At 47.2% G+C, this 10,138-nt stretch overlaps 1 long non-coding RNA gene across 2 annotated transcripts; it reads left to right on the top strand.

Annotated features, from left to right (window-relative positions):
* Positions 1-254: 254 nt before the first annotated feature.
* On the top strand, positions 255-4,204 carry LOC108529009 (uncharacterized). Of its 2 annotated transcripts, none has more exons than XR_001885372.1 (3): positions 255-319; positions 987-1,083; positions 3,151-4,204. It is a non-coding gene; the product is annotated as an uncharacterized LOC108529009 (long non-coding RNA). The 2 variants fall into 2 exon arrangements; XR_001885371.1 differs by lacking the exon at positions 255-319 and adding an exon at positions 320-717.
* The last annotated feature ends 5,934 nt before the right edge of the window (positions 4,205-10,138 follow it).

The following is a 10,138-nucleotide window of genomic DNA, read 5'->3' as shown; positions in this document are numbered from 1 at the left end:
GGAGAGTGATCTCAGGAGCAACACGTGTGAAGGGTGAGGGATGCAGGACGGACAGACGGAAAAGCTGCTTTCTGTCTTGCTCTTGAGGAGCTTTGCAGCTTGGGACAACAAGCAGTGTTGTCCTAATTGAGATCGGAGGACTGGGCATTTGCACTCCCACGTGACCAGTCTTTGGCTGCAAGCTGCCTCCAGGGAGTGGGCACACATGTTGGTGGAGCAGCTTCCTCTGACAGAGGAAATGACACACCTCTGACACTTTCCAAGGCTTGGAAAGTGTCTCAGGTGTGAGCTGGTGGTGTCTGCACTCCCAGCAGCTAAGGTGATGAGCATTTCTCAGTCCTGCCAGGGGATCTGAGCGGCACATAACAACATCCACTATGAAATGTGGTGTGTGCTGGGCAGTGGCTGACTGAGGAGCTCGAGAGTAGGAGTGAGGCAGGCTGTTTTAAAGAGGTGGCAAGGGAAGGCCTCTCTGAGCAAAGGCAGAGACTTGCAAAGACTTGATTGGTGTGAGGAAGTAAGCCATTCAAAGTCAAGGGCACCAGAGGTTCTAAGCAGAGGAAACAGCAAATGCAAAGCAGAGAACAAGCTTGGCACGTTTGAGAACCAACAATAAGTCCAGTGTGTCTGGAGCCGCAGGAGTGAAGGAGAGAGCAGCTGGCATTTCAGCCAGTGGGGTACCAGGAAACCAGATGGCGGAGAGCCTGGTAGACCATGGTAAGGAGTTTGCAGTTTACTCTAAGTGTGATGGGAGATGTTGGAGCACTTTGAACAGGGGAAAATCACCATCTGATCTACATTTTAAACATATTATTTCACTAAATAGAGAAATAATACGTTTAAAATGGTAGTAACTGGTCATTGTTATATTATCATTAACAAGTAGAGATTCTAAAGTCTAGACTTCTAAAAACAATTTTAAATGGAGCAAATGTTGCTCCACCTGACAATTACGTAAGCCAGCCATGCCTGTTCTTTCCCTAGAGGTAGAAGCGTATGGGAAACTGCATTCCAATCCAGGGAAGTATAGGAAGCAGTAATGAAAGTGGGAAGACCTATTACAAGTTTGTTGCAGTCACCCAGGTAAGAGGGGATGGTGGCTGAAAACAAGGTTTCAGCTATGTGGGCCCTAGCTTGGAAGGGATGGGATTCTACATATGTTTTATAGTTGGAAGCAGGAGTTTGAGGCTAAGAGATGACCTGAGAATAGAATTATTTTAGGTGTTAGGCCTGAGAGATGAGGGCACATTGGGGAGGAGCAGGTGCAGCGGGGGCAGGGCATCCAGAATGCTCTTTGGACATCTTATATTTGAGGTGCCTGTCAGACACCCAAGTAGAGATGCCTGATGTGAAGACATCATATCTGCAGCTTGGGGTCCTTCATAAGATCATTTGAATATAAGAGTTGTGCTACAAAAATAAAATGTGCAAAAAAAAAAAAAAAAAAAAAAAAGAGAGAGAGAGAGAAGAAGAAGAAAAAAAGAAAATCGCTGCATCATGCTGTCTTGTCTATAGTTGAATTTTCACATGCTGTGGAAATTCAGCCAGAGATCCTGTGGAAAAATACTGAAAGGACCCTTGGATCACTGATTCTAAGTTTGAAAAAGGGCTTGGCTGGCTGCTTCCAAGCTTGGCTGGCTTGCTTCCATGGGGCAAGTTTGGGAATCTTTTCTTTTTTTTTTTTTTGGTAATTGAGGCAATTGACTTTGTCAGCAAGCCAAGAGTGTGTTTCTCTCATAGAGGTGAATTCACATTGATCAGTGTAACCAGGCTCCCAAGAGAGTGATAAAGCAGAAACTCTGTTTACCTTGAAAAATATAGTCATCTCACAATTATGTAAGCCAGTCATGCCTGTTTTTTCCCTGTAGGTCAAAGCATATGGGAAACTGCATTCCAATCCAGGGATTTCCCGATGAGTTAGAATTAGACAAAGGGGATGAACTGAATAGCTCAAACATGTTAAGTTATCAACATATTAAAATTCTTCTAAGCTAATTGGTAAGGAGCCTCTTCCTGGAGCCTCCTGTCTGCTCCTACTCACTGCCCTTCTCATATCAGGGACCTCACAGAGCTTCCAGATGCTAGAAGGCAAATGCAGGTAGAATGGGGCCCCCAGGTCCCTGCTCCAGCTGTAGCTGAAGACCTTGCTGTTTGGGTGGTGCCTGTGCTATATGGATTGTTAAAGATGTTGACTCTCATCCCCGCTTTAGGGCACCCAGTCATGATAGCTGGATGCCCCTCGCCTTCTCCATAACAGAAATGCAGCCAGGAGAGGCCCAGAGCCTACTAATGTGTGGATACCCATCACCCCAGCGTTGTCTCAGTCAGAGCTTGAATCATCCCGACGATCCTCCTCGATCTCATTTCTCTCTGTGTCTGTGATGCTGCATCCATTCTGACAGGCCCTTCTGTCCCTCAGGATGTTCCTGCTGTCAGTCCAGGCTGCTCTGGTCTGAAATTCATCCTGTCCATATAAGGAGACTTTAAATAGATCTTCTTTGATCTGGTGCTGGCTGGTTTTATAATTTTTCTCTCAGAGGGAAATCGTATTTCCCATTTCCAAGTTCTTGGGTGATGCCTCACAGTCAAGCCCCATAGACTGTCTACCCAGAGGAGTTTAATTTTCATGGAATCCAACAGGGCCAGTGCGGAAAGAGACCTTAATAATCATTTAATTCAACCCTCTTGTTTTATAGATAAGGTGACTGAGAACCAGAGAAGGAATGGCAGGTTGAATTATTATTTATAATGAATATAATATTTACAACCGGTACAGATCACAAAGAAGACATTAATAAACTGATCTATACCAGGAAGCTGTTCCCTGGTTTTTTACAGCACTCTAAGCCTGGTGACCTTCCTGAGCAAACAGAGTCCCTCGCCTCACTGAGGAGAACTCCCAGGAACACCAAAGGCCAAGGGAGACACTGCAGGCAATAAAACATCCCTGAGCGAAACATCTCAACACCCCTAGACAAAGAAAGGCACAGAACTCAAGAAAGCAGTGACGGGAGAGCATTAGTAAATGTTTAATGAAGATGGAGCACAGAGGTCGTCCAATGCAGCCCCTCTTTTTGAAGCAAGGAAATGTTATGCGATAGATATCTGTCATTGTTTCAGCTTACCAACATTCATTTCCTCTTTTGACAGCTGCTGATTTTCTCTCGAGGGCTCACACCCCTGGACTCTGGGTGGTCCTGGGAGGATGTGAACCCTGTACCCTGACTCCCATCACTGAGGCCAAGGATCTGGACTCCTCCTCCTCCTCCTACTCCAGCACAGTGGGGAACCTGGCAGGACAGCTGTCCTCTGGGACTCTTGAGTTCACTCGCTGCAGCCACCAAGCACTGACAGGAGTGTTTCCACCAAAGGGCAGCTCCTGCGGCTTCCACTTCCCCTCCCCAAGGTGTCAGGGTTACTGTCTGTCGTCCAGCCTTCCATGGCATCACTGTCTCTCCAGATCATCTCATTCAATTCTCTCATTGCTCCAGTGAGCCTGGATTGTTTTCTGTTGCCGACAACAGAAAACCCCAACTGATACCCTTGCCCTTCCCCAAGGTCACTTACCCAGATCAAGGTCCAGCCTGAGATTTGAGTTCCTATTGAGTCTCCTACAGGGGCACAGCTGTGAGCTAAATTGTGCCTCTGCCCAGGTTCATTCCTAACCCCTGAGACCTCAGGATGGGACAGTATTTGGAGACACGGTCTTTATTAAGCTAACACAGGTTAAATAGTTTACTCAGGGGATCCTCATCCAATATAACTGGTGTCCTTATAAGAGGAAATTGGGACACACGTTGGTGTGCAGTGGGAAGACCATGTGAGGACAGACAGAGAAGCTTGGCCATCTGCAAGCCCAGGAGAGAGACTCAGAACAAATCAATCTGCGGACAACTTGATCTTGGACTTCTAGCCTCCAGAACTGTGAGAAAATACATTTCTGTTGCGTAAGCGGCCCAGGCTGTGGTCCTTTGTCATGGCAGCCCTGGCAGATGAGTGCAGACCACACTTCCCACCGCTATGGTGCCACTGTCTGTGGACAGCATGCCAGCCTCATCGCACGAGTCACCCCTGAAGATGCTCAAATTAGCAGGCTGTTCTTAGAACCAAATTTCCTGGACAGGCTTCAGAAGGCATTCTCTCTGGTGATACAGACATCTGAAAGACCCCCCCCCCCCCATACAAAAAACAAACAAAAAACCCATGGCCAAAAAAAGGACCTTTTTCCCTTTCATTTCTTTAGTAATGGACAGCACCCAGAAGAGCAGGATGGATGGCTCCTCGGAGAAAACAGAATCATGTCTTAATAAACAAATGAGAATTTAGAGCCCGAGCCGACAAGGAATTTAATCTTGTTCTCCCAGCATCCACACGGAGGAGGGAAGCAAGCAGAGGCAAAGACAGACATCGCGGTTCCCCTTGATTCTAATATTGGGTTGGACGGGGGAGGGCGAAGATCTGCATGCCGAGCTCCCTTTCTCCACCTACGCCCCTCCTGGCATACACTCTCAGCAAAGCCTCACCGGGTTCCCCCTGCAAGTAATTGCAGAGGTCTCTTGGGGACAATAACCCCGATGTTACCTCTTGGAAGGTCAGAGGGAAGTGCTTAGGGCTGAGGGAATGCAAGAGGGTGGAGGCCAAAGGGCTGAATATTAATGGGGGCTATCACCACCAGCTCTTAAGGTAATGGAAAAGCCCTCTGCAGAGCCAGGCTGGGGCCGGCCTCACACAGAAATGCAATCTTCTGCAACACAGAGTAGGCAGTGACAAGCAGTTTATCTTCCATTACTCCAAAGCCTTAAATCATTATCAACCCAAAGCCAGCAAAAGAAGCCAAACCACTGACTCCAATGTCTCCTTATCTTCCCAGCAAATATAAATGTGCACGACATTGAGGCACCTGTATTAGGGGTTGAATTTTATCCCTCAACCCGCCACCCCCGGAAAGAAAGCTATGTTGAAGTTCTAACCCCCAGTACCTCAGCATATGACCTTATTTAAAGATAGGATCTTAACACAGGTAATCACGTTAAAATAAAGTTCTTAAGGTGGGCCCTAATTGAATGTGACTGGTGTCCTTATAAGAAGGAGAACTTGGGCTGGGTGCGGTGGCTCATGCCTAGAATCCCAGCACTTTGGGAGGCCAAGGCGGGCTGATCACCTGAGGCCAGGAGTTCGAGACCAGCCTGGGCAACATGGTAAAACCCCATCTCTACTAAAAGTACAAATTAGCTGGGCATGGTGGTGGGCACCTGTAATCCCAGCTACTCAGGAGGCTGAAGTGGGGGGATGGCTTGAACCCAGGAGGTGGAGGTTGCAGTGAGCCAAGATCATACCACTGCACTCCAGCCTGGGTGACTCAGTGAAACTCTGCCTCAAAAAAAAAAAAAAAAAAAGAAGGAGAACTTGAATATAGAAACACATACAGGGAGGCCGGGCGCGGTGGCTCAAGCCTGTAATCCCAGCACTTTGGGAGGCCGAGACGGGCGGATCACGAGGTCAGGAGATCGAGACCATCCTGGCTAACACGGTGAAACCCCGTCTCTACTAAAAATACAAAAAACTAGCTGGGCAAGGTGGCGGATGCCTGTAGTCCCAGCTACTCGGGAGGCTGAGGCAGGAGAATGGCGTGAACCGGGGAGGCGGAGCTTGCAGTGAGCTGAGATCCGGCCACTGCACTCCAGTCTGGGCAACAGAGCGAGACTCCGTCTCAAAAAAAAAAAAAAAAAAAAAAAAAAAACACATACAGGGAGAGCCACATGCAGGGAGAGCCACACGCAGGGAGAGCGCTGTGTGAAGATGCTTCTGTAAGTTAAGGGATGCCAAAAATTGCCAGCAAACCTCTTGACACTGAGGGAAGGCCTGAAAAGATGCCCCTTCACAGGACTCGGAAGGCACCAACTCTACCCATGACCTCAGACTTCTCGCCTCCAGAACTGGGAAACCATGAATTTCTGTTGTTTAAACAACCTACTTTGATGTACTTTGTTATGGTGGTCCTAGGAAAAAAGACACAGAAAGCTTTAATCCACCGGGGAAGGGAAAAGTGGTCCCATCTCATCATAAAATGAGAATTTTTCTGAGGCCATAGGAATGGGTGGAGAAATGGGAGGCTGAGTCATTCCTTCTGCTATGGGTTTGCCTGGATAACAATGACTCAACCAAATGGAAGTCCCAAATAAAAGTCATTTTTCAAAGGAGTGTTTCCTCTTTTGAACAGTGCTGACTTAGCCCCAGCCAGCTGAATCAGCGTTTTTGGTGGTGGCAGGAAGTAAGGAGTGATCTTCCTAAAGTAGCGATGTGCTTCCTAGCAGAGTTGCCAGATTAAGCAAAGAAAAATACACAGGATACCCAGTTTCATTTGAATTTCAGATGAATGACGAATAATGTTTCAGTGTATGTCTCAAACACTGCATGGGATAAAACATTCCTATATTTTGCCTGGCAGCCCTCCCCTGATCTCCCCATCCATCCTCCATGTCCATTCTCTGCCTCATCCCTAGTGGAGAAGGGAGGTCCTCAGGCACATCAAGGCACCAAAGTTATGGTACAGTGCAAGGTAAACTCCCAGCAAAAGGTAAGGTGTGTCTCATGATGCACCCTTTGGAGGAAGGGCCTCTGCCTCCTACTGTGGGGAATGATAAGGTTCTCCCACTGTGAGGATCCACCAGATAGCAGCCTTCATGGCTTTGACCATATGGGGATCCAGCCTGGGGTTGAGCAGACAACCAGGAAAAAATAAGAGAGAAAAAAGCCAGAAGGAAAGGAGAATCCCAGGCACCCATCCAAAGCTGACTCCATGGGACTACAAGGTCACCGTAAGAGAGTGTCTGAACCATGCTCTGGCCTCAAATGTTCATGTAATTAGATATTCAAGTTTGTGGCCTTTCTGGTGAGAGCTGCATCTTCCCATTGCATGGGATGACCAAATGTGCATGGGCTTTGTTCCTGGGCAGGAAGCTGGGCAACCTGCCAACAGAGTCCGCACCCTGCCTCTGCACTGCACAAACATGGCGGTGGTCAGTGAGTGTTTGTCAAGTGACAAATATATGAGTACTCACCACAAAAGAGAGTCCAGCCAATTTCTCCTCCTTGGAAATATAAAGCCAGAAGATCAAACCTATGGTCTCTCTTCTCCCAGGTATATTAAAATTGTCAGCCGACTGAGTGCCAAGACCCTGGCTTAGAGATGTTGAAGACACACACCCTAGCAGGGAAATGGAGCTACAGGTATGCATGAGCAGGGCCTGGAGGAGTCCAGTAGGAAGCTGGCCTTGTTTGTGGCTAAATAAGGACTACATGGACATCTCAATGTTTATGTAGCTGGAGGAGAGTCTGACTTGCATGCCCGAATGTCCAAGACTTTTCTCATAGACCAGGGAGAGTAAATTGGTGGGCCTCCCGGGAAAACAGTGGTGGGCCAGGGAAATGCCAGGAGGTGTGAAATGCAAACAAACTGCCTGGGTGACAATTTCCCTTTTAATTTTTCAGAGGCTGAACTTGGAGCAATTGATATGGTGCCTGTTACACATGATAGAGAATGTTACCATGCTTCAGACGCAGTGCCTGTGTAGAGGGCAGTAATCTGGACAAAAGGAAGGGGCAGGGAGATGGAAGAAGGGAGGTGAGGAAGGAAAGCAGGAAGGTAAGAAGTAAGGAAGGAGGGAAAGGAGGAGAAGGAGAATTTGAATGGAAATTTAGTCTGGCCAATACCCAAATCTGGTTTCTTCCTCTCAGCGTGAAGTGCCCTGATTGGATAAGGAATTCACTGCAAGCCTTTTCAAACTGGCTGGTTTCTTTTTAGAGAACAAGGCTTCATTTGATTAGTTGCCCATTTAATCATAGGAGAAGGGCTGGGCTGGGTAAGGGAATAGGACAGTTAGAAGCTGGTAAAGCAAGAATAGCTTCCCTTCTGAGGCTCACAATGCTCTCTGAACTTGCTGTTCTGTCAACGAATCCCAGTCCAATGAAAACAGTTTTAATTACTGAAATCCACGTTCATTGATGGATGGATGGATTCAACAAAGATTTATAGAGAGCCCATTAGGTGTGAGATGGCCCCAAGTGAGGCCCTGGAGACATAACGGCAAATGAAGCACAGACCCTGTACCCCAGGCCCTCCCAGCACAAAAGGGCACACTGGCATATTTTAATAAAACAGCATGTTCAGCTGTGCACAGCAACTGCTCTTTGGGCACATGAAGGGGCACCTGATCCAGACTGGAGATGGGTGGGGAAGATGACATGAGGGGTGGAGATGAGATGGGAGGGGAGATGAGATGGAATGTATCAGGTGATGCAACCCAAAGATGTTTAAATAAGTATCACTGAACTACACACCTTCACCTCTTCAGTTTATGGCATAGATACCAGCATTACAGGCAGCATCTTGCCCTTTTCCAGCTAAGTTTGCCATTTGTTTTTCTACTCTGTTCATGCCAGTGGTTATAAGGTAATAATGGGTATGAGTTTTCTATTCATGGAACACATGGGTACTCCCATGGTGTATGTCACGTACACCACAAAATTCCTGCGCACCATGTATATACTTGAATGTGTTCATTAAAACTAGGAGGTTCCTGACACGTCCTTACTTTCCATTTCCTCATACCTATCCTTGATGAGTGAGGTGGGATTGTACTTCCTTTTTGTCTTCCATAAAAAAAAGCCCTAATAGGTCTCATGAAATTCCATTCATTCATGCAATAAATATTCATCGAGTGCTTCTGTGTTCCAGACGCTGTGTCAGTGCTCGGTATACAAGGAAGCAAATGGTAGATATGAACCTCCTTCCTGGAGTTCAGAGTGGCTCACAGATGCTTCTGGGCATCACAATTCCCTAGGGAACTTGTTTAAAAATGTAGATGTCCCAGGCTTGGTCTGGAGGAAAATGTGATTCTATGTCCCAAACCAGGAGACTGACCCATGCACACCGCAGAACTGTGAGGATGAAGAGCCCCTGGCATCCGGAAAGGGTGGGGTGGAGATCCAGAGGTTGATTCCAGAGAGCCTGGGGGGGCTGCAGGAACATGGGGATGGGGTGAGGGAGGGATGCCATGAATGCATCCCTCGAGCCATCCCCATGCTCCATGGGCATATTGTCCCAACATAAAATCCAGAAATGGAAAAGAGCATGAGAAGGGGTGGCCCCCAGCATGAAAACTCCTGAGTACTTTTGCCTGATTATTATTCCATTTGGTCTAATTGCATTTTAAAATGCTCAGTGGGGAAAAAAAATGCCAAGTCTTTTAATAAATTAAGAGCAGGTCTGCTTTTTAACCTGCAGCAGGTTTTTAAAAAGTCCTGCTGAGGGCACACTGCTTAGAGAGACATGGTCTTTGCAGATGAAGGTAATTAGTGAACACCTTCACCTCTGGAGTCGGGAGGGAGTACGAGGGGCTTTGGTTACTGCAGTAATCTCTTCCTGATTGGGAGGAAACTGGTATTTACAGAGGATGCCTAAAGATTCAAATGTGGTTTTCTCTTTCCGTGAATCAGGAGGCAGAGTGTGTGCAGGAACTCAAAGCCCAGGGAACAGCAGGATGCAGCTTTTCTTGGCTCCGTTACTGAGAGATCCTGTCTGATGTTTCCTCTCTGACAGGCCGTGACTGGGGACACTAGGATGCCCAGCAGAGCTGGATTTAGGGGCAGAAGAACTGGGCAGCTGTCCCAGTTACCCATCTATGAGGGAAGCTGAAAGATCATAAGAATAAATCAGAAAGATGGTGCCAGTTAACCCCACTTTCCACACAAGACTCTTGATATAATTGGTGAAGTGGAAACCACAGCCAAAGTACACCCCATCCTCAAGCAAAACATAAAACACACTCCCGATGTATACAGAAAGTTTTGGTGGCCTTAGAGCCTGATTTGGTGCCAACCTGCCTGGGTTCAAATCCAGGTTCCACTACTCACTGGATGTGTGACCTTAGACAACTTCTTTCACCTCCTAGTCCTCTGTTCCCTCGGCTATAAAATAAAAATTATAGTAGTGCCAGTTTTGAACACTAAATGAGCATAAAGGAAACACTTAGACCCCAGACTGGCATGTAGCAGGAACTTTATAACGGTTAGCTACTCATTATCATCTTTGTGACCAGCTCAAGAAAGTTGCCTAGTGCCACTGGAGGCTGCATCC

This window comes from Rhinopithecus bieti, unplaced genomic scaffold, assembly GCF_001698545.2.
Source record: "Rhinopithecus bieti isolate Rb0 unplaced genomic scaffold, ASM169854v2 scaffold_3878, whole genome shotgun sequence".
Taxonomy (NCBI): Eukaryota; Metazoa; Chordata; class Mammalia; order Primates; family Cercopithecidae; genus Rhinopithecus; species Rhinopithecus bieti.
Note: the sequence above shows the minus strand (reverse complement) of the source record. Positions and strands in the feature narration are given on the sequence as shown.